This window comes from Strix uralensis, chromosome 3 (genome assembly GCF_047716275.1).
Source record: "Strix uralensis isolate ZFMK-TIS-50842 chromosome 3, bStrUra1, whole genome shotgun sequence".
Classification (NCBI taxonomy): Eukaryota; Metazoa; Chordata; class Aves; order Strigiformes; family Strigidae; genus Strix; species Strix uralensis.
Window position 1 is genome coordinate 75,476,204 of NC_133974.1, and position 15,646 is coordinate 75,491,849.

At 38.1% G+C, this 15,646-nt stretch overlaps 1 long non-coding RNA gene across 1 annotated transcript; it reads right to left on the bottom strand.

Moving 5' to 3' along the window:
* Window positions 1–9,259: 9,259 nt before the first annotated feature.
* Window positions 9,260–13,163, bottom strand: LOC141941813 (uncharacterized). Its single transcript, XR_012628430.1, has 2 exons — window positions 13,073–13,163; window positions 9,260–9,851 (listed from the first exon to the last, which is right to left on the bottom strand). It is a non-coding gene; the product is annotated as an uncharacterized LOC141941813 (long non-coding RNA).
* Between the last annotated feature and the right edge of the window lie 2,483 nt (window positions 13,164–15,646).

The window sequence follows — 15,646 nt, forward strand, 5'->3', positions numbered from 1 at the left end:
AAACTTCCTGTGCCTAGACTTAATTATCAAAAAAAAGAAAAGGGAAGGGAGAAAGGCAGAAAGACATCCCTGCCACAGTTTCAATGCCATTTATATTGTGAAACTGTAGATACCCACAGCACTGTATGAATTGGACATCTTTGAGCTAAGCCATTATAAAGACTCGTCTTTCTTCATAAAAGTCTTTCCAAATATTGCAATTAAACCTTCTTATTAAGAGCTTTTGACAGATTTAAATAGTAAATTGCACCTCCAGGGACAACCTCTCCAATTAAAGAGCTCCAGCTTCGGATGCTTTGGATGCTCCAGAACACCCCTGTTTCCCACTGGCAGCCCTGACCAACAGCACACCCCCCCCACCGTAGTCATCGCAGCCTCTTCTGCTGCTGTGGGACAGGTGGCAGACTGTAGGGAGGGCTTCCTAAAAAGCTGACAGAGGATTTGCAATATGAAACACGATGATTAAAATGCACAAAATGGTACAAGTCTCCAGTATCTACAAAGTCTTTGGGGAAGTCGTTGCTGTCTTTATTTTTTGTGATTATAAATGGCCCAGAGTTGCTCCCTACAAAGCTAATTTTTCAGCTTACTTAAATGTCTGGTTTATCCTTGTACTAAAATGTCTGTGGCTAAAAATTAAAGACACGCTCTCAAGGCTGGCAGATTCAAAGTATGACATATTTTCTGTGTTGAATGCACTTCAAAGTGCTCGTAACATGTTATACTGATTGATTTTTATCAAGAACAGTCAATTCTTTTTTATTTCATCAGTCCTTCTGAAAAACAAGCAATGTGTGGTAATGAGAAGGGAACTGTTTCATGAAGAAATTGTAGTTTATTACCAGTCTTCCACAGGATCATCAGGGAAAAATAGCATAAACAAAAACTACCATAAAGTTCTGGGAAAGTATAGACCTTATCCTCTTTCATTTTTCTTAGTTTTTAAAAGGAATTCAACTGCACTTATCAACATCCCTACACTGAGAAAAGTGGATATGCAAGGGGTTTTTGTTTGATGGTGTGCGCTTTTTTGTTGTCAGATATCATATGTAAACCAGATTTTTAGTGGTTCTGACCACTTGTAATATCTAACAACTTCTGTACATCAACTGAGTGCCTGGCACCTTGAAAAATCAAATCTGTAGCAATTTATAGCAATCTCCTACAGTGAATTAAATCATGATCAAAGTTTTCATTAATTTAATTTGAGAAAATTCTGAAGTCCCTTCATTTCTTCCTTGAGGGGAAAATACACATAGTTCTGAAGGTTAGAGCAAGGATTTAAACAGTATTTGTGTTGGTTTTTAAGCCTTCAGAAATGAGGTGAAGAGAATCCAGGTTGTTCTTAACTTGGTCTGATCCTCTCTATGAGAATAATTTATCCCTCATAATATTGTGAAGCCAAATTAGAAGTCTCTTAATCAAGGTATTGGACTAAGGCCAGTAGCCTCTTAGGAACATTTACAAGAAGTTGTCACCAAAATGTGACCTCCATCAGTGCCCTGAAGCCCCTTTACCTATATGAAGTCCCAATAGCAGTTGCAAAAATTAATATTTGTATAAAACATCCAAGGGCTTGGAGTGATGCCCAAAGTGTTTTTCTGGATTTCACACTCCTCACAGTTTTTTGAGAGGAAAGGAAATCAGGAGACTCAGAAGTGTGATAGGTATACTCATCCAGAATATGAATGATGTTTATGAAATGTTCTCCTTAATAGAATTGACAGCCTTATTTAAAGCCAAAAGAAATCTAAATCACTCTAATGACCTTTCTTGGGCTGCAGGAACCTGGGACTTTTCCACCCCATCAAATATTGTAACATATTTCTGTAATTATGCATGGAGAATATGTAAATACAGTTACCTTGTGAAAGCAAAGAGAATATATGCTAAACAAAGCTATTGAAAGCATGTCTGCTTAATGCCACCAGAAAGCTGTTAGGCATTTGGTATAAGAGTAATAAATTGCCTTTGCTTCTTAGGCACTTAAAATGCAGCACCGATGTAGTGACAGAGCCCTTCCGAATCTTCAGTGTATTCATCCTTACAACACTTCGTCGATGAAAGAAAACCACCTCACTCCTTTCATACTGCATGGAAGGACAGAGAAACACCGTTAGTCACACAGAATCACATGAGGACATCATGCCTCAAAAAGATTTGAACTGAGATATCCAAATCCCAGGTTAACAGCCTAGCTGCTTTCCCATCTTTCCCCTTTATGAAGAAAACTACACTTTTTTTTTCCAACTAGTAATACTGTAATACACTATAAGCACAGAAAGAGAACCTTACACAGGGAACATATAAATGAAATTGAGGTACTGGATTCTTTATAAATTCTCAAGGCTACTTAAATATTTTGGGACCTTGCGCAATCTTTGGGATTGTCTACTAGCATTGGTAAAAACACTGTTCCTCTCGTGTTTTGCAACTTATGTGATCAAGCCATCTGTACAAAAGCAACCAATCAGCCTTGCTAGGGACTCATTATTTCCAAGCACAGCTGGAAGGGTGATGGGAGCAGATGGGGTGCAAAGGACTGAGGCTCAAAGACAGAACTGTGACTGTGAGTGAAAGGCTTGAAGACTTGAGTACGGAGCAAAATTGGAAACAGAACAATAATAGGAAGGTTAAAAGGCAGAAGATCTAGGGACAGAGCAGCAGGCAGTATGAAGTGCAAGAGTAAACCCTTGAGACAGCAGGAAGAGCCTTCTGCCAGCAGCAGAGAAAGATAGCAAGGAACAGGACCTCTGGCTAAGAAAGCAGACAAAAAACTGGGCTAAGTCCAACTATTAATAGACAGAAGAGCCTTCACTGAGTATGTTGGGAGAAGGGGAGGTTGGTATTGAAAACTTTTGTGATGGCAGGAAGTTGGGTGGATGAAGGGATCTTCCAGAAGAGGGCAGGAGTGAATGCAAAAAACCCTGGGAGGGGAATAAATGTCTCATCACAGGTGCCTCTCTCAAGCCTGTCCAGAGCACCACTGAGATCAGTTTCTGGAGTGGACCATGCTGATTCCCCCAAAGTGACACATGGAAAACACATGCAAATCTGCAATGCTCTTTGCCTTTTCCTGTGAGCAGAGGTGCTGCAGCTGCCCGTAGCCAGCCCTTCCAGTCGCTGTTGCACGTGGACTTGAGAGAACCCAAATTCACCTACTGCATGTTGCTGTTTGCCCAGAACAAAAATAACCCCAAAGTATCCTTGCTTTCCAGGCTCTGAGGTAAAATCTCCATTCTCATCCTTTAGCTCCAAGTGCCTCTAAAACATTTTTCCTCCTCAGGTTTTAAAGGCAAGATGTTGTCCAAATTCTCCTTCCATTCCCCTAATTACTCTTAAATTTTTTGTTTACTAGCCTGTTTCCCCTGCTTTTAAGCAAATCTCAATTTGCTGTTATTCCTCTTTTCTTCCTGTATTACATTATAGCCTAATTGAGATTTCCAAGAGTACAAATAAAATTTCTCTTACTTCATTCTGTCTCATATATCCAGTTAAATTCCATGTCTCAGCAGATGCCATCTTTACATTCCCAATCACTTGGAGACATCTCAGCTTGCTTAAGTTCATCCTAAGTCACTGCATGGATAATTTATTTTGCTCTTCTCATATCATTCAAAGTCTATACTGTCATTCTACAAAGCCATTTATAGAATAGTTTTGTAAAATGGCAAATATCATTGACACCGCTGTGTTCGCATGTATTTACATTTAATATATGAAGGATGGCAAAGCAAAGTTAATCCTTAATATGTGTGTACCTATATCTTTCATACTACCTTAGTGCTGTTGCTCTTCTTCCTTCCTTGTTGTACTTGTTCACAATCCCACATGTGTTATGATTTGGCTTAATTTAAACCTGACAGATGCATCCTGCTGCGGTGTATGTCTATATTTTGGAGACAGAGAATATGACTTCTATTGATTTGTAAAGTATCATACATTTAGTGAGCTTCAGAGCTGTATGGACTCTGCAGTTCTACCAGCATTATTAGCATACATTCAATATGCACCTAACAAGACATTTTTAGTTTAACTGTCTTACCACAATGAGCTATGGGCATGGCACTGGCACTCCTAGTAACTGGACATGCATTTTTTTCTACCTGTATTCATCACCATCCACATTGAGATTGTATCGTTCTTCTAATTTTTTTTAGTGTCTTCCTCAACTTTTATTCAGGGAATATACTTGAATTTTTAGTTCTTTCTCTGTGTGTGGGATGTGACACTGTGAAAAAAATCTGATGGATCTGTTTCCCAGAAATAGCTGTACACACTGCACTGAACTTTATACTTGTTTGATCAATACATGCAAGTGAAAGTTGTAGCCTCCTTTCTACAAACCTTTAGCATCTTGAACAAAATAGGTGCAAGTGAACAGATCTTACTAGAAATCTTATATTGCTAACTTTGTTTCCTTAAGGCTTAGGGGTGTATCCACAAGAGCAATGGAGCTGTTTACCTGCATGTGTGGGGAAGACAAGGGAGCTCTTTTCCAGGGAGGTACCTGATATTCTAAAGGTCTCACTTTTCATTGACTGCGGGGTAAGAACAGAGAGATTAACTTCATGTGGCTATAGCTAGTGTCTGAGAGTTATGATTTTTAACCAATACTAGAATCCCACCTTCTCACCTGTTAACAAGACAGTAAATTGGTTTGAAGCAGGTTCTTACTTCTAGATGTTTCCCATTCACTCCATGAACAGCAGCAAACCAGTGTCTGAATGTACCAATGGATGGTCAATTGTGAAACAACTTAAAAGCCTTTAGAAATATGGATTTAAGGGACAAATTCCTCTGTTCTGAGATTTCCACTGCAGTTGGTGCTTATTATAAGAATAAGGTATCTGGTCTTTAATTCCAACACCAGCTGCGCCTGAGCATAAGGATTTATTGCGAAACTCTATTGCACCACCTCACCCTGCTGTTTTCCTGCTGATTGATGACTACTTTTTGAAAGCTATCACTTTCCCAATTTGTTTTGCATTTAACAAGCACTCTGCAATTATTGCAGAATTTTAATATTTTAACTAGTGAGCCATGCATTGATTGATAAATGAAAAAAAAACCCAACAATGAAAATATCTCTTTTTTCTTTCTCAGTAACTTTAATCAGCTAGTATTGCTGGACTTATCCTGTGTGCACATAGTTAGGTCTCTGAGTGCCATTAAATGGTAAACTAGGATCTGTCCTTGCAGCCTGTTCCATGCAGGCCTGTCCTATGTCCATTCAAGTCCCTCTGTAAACGGAGACTTCTGTGTGCTTCTAAAGATTTACTTGTACGTGATGAATTGCAGAACTCCTAACAGTCCTGATCTCTCCAGGTCTTAATTTCCAGGCTGAGGAGTAAAAATAATAATGGTATTTCTTGACCTGTTGACTGCCACTGGAACATTTCAGGCAAGATTATGTGCTGGAGAGTGTGCATGATCATGTATGCAAATCACTGGTTGAGACTTCTCTAAACATGTGGGTGCTACTGGCATGGACGTCAATAATAATGAAATAATTCTTAAGACAAAGTAAGACAAAACAGCAAGTTCAGAATAGTATGAAATGCTTTCAAGTGAAATAAAAATTGTGTTTTTTTGGTGTATTACACTGCAAAACAGTTCTGCATTTGCTGCTTTTTGATTTTTCACTTTATGTAAATTGAAATTAATTGCTTAAGTTCTACTTAGAAAAGTACACTGGAACATGTCTTGCAAGGGCCTTTGTCTACCCTTTCTCATGTGCAAGTGTTTAGAAACCTGACTACAGTTTTGGAGCATCTGGTAACCTCTGTCCAGGTCTCCTAAGTTTATTCCTTTTCCCTGTCCTTTTAAAATGTACATAATAAACCCATCAACAAATACCATGTGAGATAACCATATAGTTGAAATTATTTTTTTCCCTGAGTCTTGCCATCTCCATAGAGCTAGTAGCAGCTGACAGCATGATTAGTAGGTTATGCACAGTTTTGATTAGCACCGAGTATATTTTAATAGACAAGCAGAAGCAATCTGGAAATGTTTGTTGATAAAAGTAATTGGGAAGATAAATTTAAGCATGACTAGAGAGAACATGTGATTATCAAAAGTATGCTTCATGTAGTCAATTATAAATTATTTAATTCCACACACTCTTCTAAACGTAATCACAGACAAACATTGCCCAAGCTGGAGCTGCTCAAATGACCTGTGACTCCAGAGCATTTACAACACTGTTCACACTTTGTCCAGGGAAATGTCATTGAAAATGCCAAGTGAATGGGAAGTTTGAGCTTAAAAGGATACACTGGTAGTATTAATTTCCAATGTTTTCCCATTATTGTCAAGTCTGTTCAAGTGTTCAGCAATACCATTTTGAGGTTCTCCCTTCCTTGTTCATCGTTTTTAGTCTTTCATTACAGTTTTAGTTCTTGAAGTTAAGAGCAGTTAAGACCCCGTCTTTTTCTATAATGTTGTACTTGGCTTACAAATCTTGGCAGCAATTGCACTGTGTTGCTTCTGAGAGCACTGATAATCCTCAGAGTATTATCTTGGTTGGGATGCTACTGAGCAGGATGCTGATTCCCAGCTCAGTCTTGAGTTTCACAAAACCCAGAATCCCTCTTCTGCAGTCTTTCACATCTGTGATCAGTCAATAGACATCTCTAATCAGCTTTCTTCTTCAGGCACAAAGGGGCACCAGTAAGTTCCATATTTAAGACTACTTTCAGGTGAATGCCTTTCCCTCGCAGATATAGCTAGCATCCATTTCACAAAGGTGCAAACTGTGTTACAGACTGACTTGACAGAAATGGCAAACAGCAAATACATTGCAAAGCCAGTCACAAAATGCTGAGCCAAATTGTTCAAAAAAGTAAAAGATAACCTAGCCCTGATGTGAACTTCACTCCAATTTGAGCAAGGGATTAAACTAGATGACCAACATATTTTTGTTACTAATTTCATTATTATTTTTCCTATGGTCCTCTACTCTGGCAGCTAGGAACTTCACTTCCCAAAAGCACTGTGTGCCCAGCAGCCCTCCGTTTATTTGGCTGTATAACAATCTTTGGTCACCTCAGAGGCACAGTCATGCATATACCAAAACAAGTAGCTAATGCTTCCATTTAAGATTCTGGATTAGGTTTAGAGAATTGGTATGTGTAACTTTTGTGGGCTCCTTTAGTCACTTCAGATGGTGTGATTTATTTATTTTTTTATTTTTAAATTTTGTGGCTCAAATGAGTTATCCTTTTTTTCCTTGTTTTATCTTTTGAACAGCACATTCCTTTTCAAAACTCCATGGGTATCTTACGTCCTTTAATTTGTCTATAATATAAAAAATATACTTGGGCAGGTTTCCCCTCCACAAATTAAAACAACTCACAAAACCAATCAGTATTTGGAGCAATAAATCAATCACAGTTACCAAGCTCAGAACAAAAAGGAAGACATGTATAAATTTTGTGACTTGTTAGTGTTCTCCTTTTGACTGGCTTTTTGTTTATTTTAATTGATGCAAAATTGTCAAATGTCAGCTTGAAGGAACTGACTTTACATGGGTGTGAAAAATTAAGGGAAAAGACTTATCCTTAGGATGCATGTTTTGTCATTGTGTTATAGGTTGGTTTATCCTGTTTAGACAATAATACTACTTCCAGCTCATCCTTCAGACCTGCTGCTACATGTGGACTTTGGCTTCATACTTCTCTCACTAGTACCAGTGTAAAGCAGGACAGATATCAGGAAAGCCAATGAAAATTTGAAAGTCTCAAAGTGAGAGTGAAAGGAGAATTATTCCCTTATTCTTAGCAGTTGATTAGTTTAAACACCCTGGAGAAAAGCCAGGAGGCATTTCACACTCTAATAAGCCTGTCATTAATACAGATCCTGAGGCTGTTAATACCGCAGTAAAATATTTTCGGCTGTTTATAGGACCAGCATAATTTCATTTGAGAAGAAAGAAAGTTCTAGTCTCAGTAAATATATCAGTTTATTGTGATCTCTGTTTTCATGTACTTCTAGGAACTGTATAATGGAAAACCCTCCTAGAGGTAAAACAGAAAACTAAGAAATGAGCCTTTTAAAATCACCAATCAAAATGAAAAACAACTTCAGTGAAGGAAGATGAGCACAGGTATTTATTATACCACATCCTTTGTCTGACTTATGAAGTGACACTGTAGATCTATAATTTTTTTCAATGTCTTTTCCAGGCACAGCTCAAGTTTGCTGGAGACGTAGATCTTACTTTCCCTCTCACAAAGTACAACAGATATTGGACTCAAATGTCCATCTTTGTGATTGCAGTAGGACAGGAAATTTTTTTAGGGTCACTCCACTGGTGGCTGACCATTTTCAGCAGTTTAGCAGGCAGGACTCTGATGGGATGGGATGGGTGGGCAAAAAAGCCATACTGTCCCAAGCAGACCTTTCCCCTCATCTCTTTGTGGCACTGGGTGGCAAATGTGCCTGTGATCTTGACAGGGACCCCCTGGGGTGAAGAAAGAGTTTGTGTGCCCTGAGCCAGAGAGACGTGACTTGCTCCAGGCCAGAGCAAGGGCAACAGGGACATGAACAGCATAGGGGAAGTAAAGGTGACATAAGTTAACGTGCTTTAGCGAGGATTTAATTACTAGGGAGCTTTGATCTGAGTAGAAGTCTCAAAATGGATAGAAGGTAATTTTAACAAATGAAATGGTTAAATAGGTAGGTGAAACTATTAATCAGAACATCTTTGACTTTCAGTGGGAGTAGTTACCTATGGATTTTGAAAAACAGGGACCTTGGGCATTTTAAAAAATATTCACTTAGTGATCACTTGCAACTGACTTGACTTGACTTAAATTTTGTCCATAGATAAACAGCCACAGGGTTTCCTTTGCTTTTCATCCAGTAACTAAGAAATCCACTGTTATAATTTCATTTTCCCTGTAGAAATAATTAATATATAAGAGAGACATTTCAATAAATGTGTCCACATACAAGCAATTACATGAATGCTTAGTGAGTGCAGTTGTCAGCAATAAGGCAGTGGTGTGGCTCTCATTTTGCCCTTTCTATCCCGTTATGCTGCTGTCTTTTAATATTTACTCTTTACTCATGTTCTCTTTTTTGGCATTTTTAAACATGGATCTGCTGTGCATGGTTAGGGCTCCATCTATATTTTGGGTGACACAGTAAGGGAAAGGGGAGGAGTTAGCAATCAGTTTGTTACATGAAAATCCTTTATAACATCCCATTTTAAAACCTCTCTCTGTAGTACTGTACTGTAGTTATTCACAGCCCAGTTTCAGCAGAATCTTTATTGAAACTCAATAAGTCAAACATGATTTAAGTAACTTTCTTAGCTCTCTTTGATTGCTTTTGTCACTGTAATACTCTTCAAAATGTGAGCAATAATGTCAAAAGAATAATTCCTGGAAGTGGGGGTAAAGGGTACAGCTTACATCAGTGACCCTATTTATTAGTAATCACAGGAAATCCAGAAAGTACAAATATGGCATACATAACTAAACTGAAATCTGGCACAAGCACTGTCTCACTTCAGCTATTGCAGTTTCTAAGCCCTGGTTCTGAGCCTACCACGTGACTAACTTCACATATCCAGGGTATGTTAAATAAGACATATATCTTTAAGAGCAAAAAGTGATGTTCTCCATCACTGGATGCAGAGATATTATTAGGTATTGATAGAAGGTGCTTTGAGTCAACCAGATGTTCTTCACAGGAATCATAAATTCTTTGTGTTCCTCTCCTCTGCTATGTAGGGCTGAAAGCAGTTTTCTCTGGACCATTCAGCTGTCCTGTCAGTATATGCTTGGAGGCCTGCTAATTCTTGAGCCGGTAAATCTGATTTATGGTGCATGACGTCACTGCTGCAAGATGAAAGAGTAAAACGAAGAGGTGCTTTGTATCATAGTAGCATTCAAATTCATATAGTAGAGTTAACACTGTTCCTACATAATTTTTTGTCCTCTCTTGCACTGTGAAGATTAGCTTATGTTTACACAGTACAAAAAGTTGCCTGAAAACTGGACCAAAAATAGAATTTTCATGATAAAATGTTTTATTCCTTTTACATAGGCTTCATGTAAAATTAACAAGTACGACAAAATAACGCAGCCTCTCCTTTCTCTAGATATAATGAGATCATTGTTACTGCTGAAATTCAGGTCAGTGAATATTGCATTGTTCATACAGTCAAATTTTTAAAAGATCTTAGCAAATATCTAGTCTGACATCCCACACTATACAGACCACAGAATTTCAATCAGAAAATGCTGTCTCAAGCATAGAGTTTTTCACTGAGCTACAATGCATTGTCTGGAAAAAGTCTGCATATTTTAATCACCACCTTCTAGTGCCATGCTAAGAAGTGCCTAGTGCTCAAAAATACTTAATAAATAATATTAGCAAGCCTCTAAAGAGATGTAATTTTTTTTTAAAAGCTGTGAATTTTAGGAATAAGAGGCTGACCTAACTTCTGAATAAGCTGTACCCAGCTGTCTGAATGAGAAAGACAGCATTTCTAAAGTGAATTAGGCACTAAATATTAACTGATTCTTGTAGCTACCAATTTACTGCGGGGATCTGGAAATTACTTTGCCCAGAATGCTGAAGGAATAAGAGCTAGTCTTGCTTGTGGCACATTAAAGGTCAATAGGACACATGCCCTAAAATCCGTAAGTGCTTCTAAAGAAAAGCATTTTTTAATAACTCTAGTGAATAATGGATTTTTCATGCAGGGGGTTGAGGCATCTGATTCATGTCAATATCCAGAAACAGCCAAAGGTTTGAGGTTGATCTGCCTGCATCTCAGTAATATACCTGCATGAAGATCCTTCTCAAAGTCTTCTGTAACAGTAAAGAGAACTTAAAATGTGACTAAAGTACCATTGTTAACAAAAAATAGTCTACTGCCATTCTACTGAAGAATACAAAAGAGTAAGCTGCAGACAGTGGAAATCCACACCATGCATGCTTCCTAAGATACATGTGAGAAAGGAACTTGCCCCTCTGCTCAAGCCAGGAAAAGTTTTAGTTAAATCCAATTGGAAGAGCTAATTTTTAATCCAAAATGTCCAGGAAACACAGGATTGTAAACAGAGCTAATCAGAACAGTGAAACACCTTACGTGTCAAACCAAAAAGAGAATAATCACAAAGAGAAATGAGCAGAAGCATAGTTAAAATTTCTATTATTTCAAAATTAATAATAATAGTAATAAAAGTTGAACAGTTAATCTTAAGTGCTGACCAGCAGCTTCTCATTTTCCTATCTAATCGTAAGGAGAACAGCTCTTGTAGAAGTAGAGAGGTCTCTTACTTATAAATTAACTTCATTAGGAGGCATCTTATTTTAGAAAATATCTCTTAGCATATCACATTTCCAGTTCCTCTACCTTCAGTTTTGAAGACTTTGGCTTCTTCCAATCAGTGAAAGAAACTGTACTGCAAACCCTGGAGAATCTACAGTCCTGTATCCAAGCTATATAAGAAGGAAGCAGAAGAACCTGTTTTTATGTCTTTCTCCTACCAGTATCACATGTGATATTACTGACAGCCAAAACATACTTGATAAAGATTTTGTTCTGATGTTTATTCCCAGCTCCCTCTCGCAGAAAGGCAAAGCAAAAAACAGTTTATTGGTTCCAAGCTAGTTCCAGCTGGACATGAAGATTTCTAGTTGTATTTTCGAGCTGACCTTCCACCCTGATGATGAAACTGTTTTGTTCACCCACAATAGCATATGACTCACACACTCCAGTGCTGAACCTATATTCTCAGAAGGGACAAACATCTAACAGTTTGTATAAGAATATGTAAATGGTAGCATGCACTCTTTAAAGCTTGAATCTTACCAATGAGGTTAATTTTCTATTGCTGTGACTATACTAATATTACTAATTTGATTTAATTCACCATCTGGGACAGATGAAGAAACCATGGAAGACTTCAGAACAGTGCCGTGACACTTAAATGTCATATTACATCAGTCCTGGAGAAAGACTATTTTAAGAATAAAATTGGATGCTACAGAAGAAAGAAAACAAATAAGTAAACAAAAACCCCTGTAAGTTTTTTCATGAGCAGCAGAACAAAAGAAACCTCCTTTCCAATAGATTTCTCACCTTAATCCCCACCTGTTTTCTTCTTGAAATAATCTCAGATCAGTGTTTAGCAGCAGTGAATAATGAACATAGCACTAACAGTCTAGAGATGAGAATGACAGCAGATCATACCTTTTGTAGGGTTGTTACATTTTTCTTCAAATGAGGTACTACCTCCAATCTTGCTTCAACTCATTCCTCCTTTCTATTCTTGTTTTTCTCATTCTAATCAACAGTCAAACAGTAAAGCCCATAACTGAAATCCTACTTCCTTTTTAATAGTCTTATCCATACAGGTAGTTGTTGAGGCCAGTGATCCTGAAGAAATGATCTGTCAATCATTTATAAATAAAATTACCTCTTCCATTTCCATTAGTTTCTTGTCATTGCAGGAAAACCAGAATGGAAAAGTTCAGTGTTTTCCTACCCCTTGACAGCATTCTGGGCCAAAGGATATGTTCTGAGACTTACTAAGATTCTGAAACAGAGCTTCTAGTTTTATTTCAATTTTTCTACAAATGAACCAGAAAAAATGCGTAAGAATGTCAGTTTTGTACATGCTTCTCTCTTTTGTACCACTTTAATTCTTCTTTTTGCCCCACTGAAGATGGTTCTTCATCTGTGTAATCCATGTACACCTAACCTGTTGCTCTTGAAATGTCTGCTCCATATTGATATAAGCTTGATATAAATCCAGAAGTTATAGACCTTATTTGGGAGCAGAGGAAGAAGTTGCACACTGTCCTAGAGAATAATGGAATATAATAAACAAAGCTTGTTGAAAAATTCTAATGAAGAAATACCTAGAATGATGAACTGGGATCTCAGTTTACAGTTAAACATGTTCCAGGTCATTTCTGATAACTACCACTTATTGTGTTCAGACATCACAGTTTAACACAATTTAAAACCACAGCACTTTCATCTAGCACCAGGTGTTCATTACTGCTGAAAAATCTGATTCATTCTGCTCATGTAAAAACCTACCTCATAAAATATGTATGTACTTTCAATGTTAACGCGATGTGTACAGTATCCAATGAAGGCTTCACTTCGATTCTGTGTTCTCATCTTCCTACGTGCTGTACAGGTTGCTTTCCCAATAAGGATTGTCACCTGAGAAGGGAATAAGTGACTGCAAGACTTTCACTGTGAAATACATCACCGAGCTGAACAGCAGGAGAAAATACAGCTAAGTCAAATACTTCAGCCAAAGGGTCTGCAATTATGCTCTCCAGAGGTGATTTTAGAGGTGAACAATGCTGCGTGTTAGAAATACAATTGAGTTCACACAAAACTGCAGCCTATTTTCAAAAAACAAAAGGAACAAAAAGCTTCCTATTGCTATCATAAAACCCAAAGCTCATTTGGGAAACAAGAGCCTTGGGGAACAAGAGCTCCAGACACAGTAATGCAACAATCTTTCTTTACCTCAACTGAGGACTTGACTCCTGAGTTCTCAAGGTGTTTTAGATATTTGTAAATCACTTTTTTCCACCAGAATGGTTCAGCCTTTCCTGTGGGCAGAATGCTTTACAGCTCACAACTGCTTTTCAGCTCACAGTTAGCATTACAGTTTAAGCTGGATCAGGATTATAAAACAGAATGTGTTATGGAAACTGCAGTGTAACTCCTCTGAAGGTAGACCTCGACCACTTCACAGCTGGATGTACAGCTGGCAGATGCATAAAACTGACTTATGCAGCAATCATATTCTTGGTGACCAGTGTGCCTCAAGAAATTTTTTTGCCAAGTGCTGGGTTTTCCCTGTCAATTGATTTTATAGAAGTGTCAGTTCACTGATCCCTAACTGACGCATTTCCACTGCGTCCTCACAGACAGATAATATCATAAGTATGTCACACATTCCTCAGATGTGTGGACATAAGAGTCCTCCAAAACTAGAACAGGTTTCTCAATATAGCCAGATAATCATATAGTAGGGTCCAGAGATTATCTAATTATAAAAGAGGAAACAGTAAAAGAAAAAAAAAAAAAAGGTAATCACAGTACTAAGTTACATCGGAGTATATTTTTTGCTTTCCAAAATCTTGTAGTGCAGATAAAGCAAAAGGAAGGAGTTACAAATACCAAGAAGGTTTTTAAAAGCATTTTACTTTATCCATGGTAAGTCAAGCAGCCCTTTGACCCCTCCCTTTAGAGTGGGAAGCGATGTTGCCAGCGCTCCAACTCTTTCACTGATAGAGTTACGTTTTGTCTTTCTTATGTTGGTGGCAGGTGTAGGAACTCATCTTTTCAGGTAGCAATTTACTTTTACTTAAAAACCATCTTTTTTGGATAATCCAGTTAGCTTTTAGCTTTCTTTTGTTTGCAAACTAATTCCCTCAGATTTCAAGCACTTTTTGTATTGCATAGGAGACAATTAATATAAACTGTTTATACAGGCCTTTGGAGAAATGGATGATTACGAGGGTGACGCGTTCTGCAGGGAGAGATAAATCCTAATGCAAATTCTAACTCTGCATTCACACAGAGTCTGTCCCAAATTCTAAGGTAAATCTTCATTGCAGGATTACCTATTTTTTTCAAACAATGTCTCCTAACATCCTGATACAAAAGCCTTATCTTCTCTTTGCCTATAATTATACTAGTAAACTTTAAACCAGGCTAAAATCTGAGCAGGATAATTCAATGTTCTGTAGTCCTCTGACATTATCCTACTATTCCAAGGCTTGTGTGTTCTGATCCCACCATTTACACAATTCCTTTGGAATGTAAGCACCAAACTGTTTTAAAACACCTGTTCCGTTCCCTACCTGCACTTTACTCCATTTAACCTCCTCCATTTCACACTTTACACCTCACCTCACCTAAATTATACTAGATGCTGATCCATAACAGTGATCTCAAAGGATTTAATTAGATTGGAGAAAAGAAATATGAATTTGGAAGCCACATCAGAAGGACCAGTGCAAGGACATCAGACAGCACTCTGAGGAATGGGATCTGCTGGGTGGCTGGCTAGTGTAGGGCACATATGAAAAGCTTTAAGGTGGACGTCACTGCAGCATCAGCCAGACAATCATTGTGTTTTGTAGAGCAAAAGAGATTCATTTTCTTGTTATCTGCTCTCCTAATTATTCCAGCTCATTGAGCAAACTCCACATTTGAGGATCTAGAGATTAATAAGAGTATGTTCAGTGGAGTGCTGCACAGACATACCAGCTCTGATCTGAGGGAAGCATAGCCACATTAGCACCCAGTTGCACCAGAGCTCATTATTTTCTTAACAGTTTAATTTAGCCTGGGCACAGCACCACTCTGCTTTGACTTCTCTGCTTTTAGCTCCATGACTAACTTTGTTGTCTTTCAACATTACTGGACTGTGGAGTGTATACAGACTCTAAGTCCTTCTGCAATTCTGCTGCCTTGTAAGAAGTGCAAACAGAGAACCCCACCTTTTCCTTCCCTCCCAGCTTCTTCCCCACCCAGTACAAAAATGACTCTATGGGTTTCTCTTCATGTGTCTACACCTTCTCAATTTCTCTTCATCAACTGAACTCCACATGGCTAGGGCTGTGCTCACTTTGTCTACAAAGC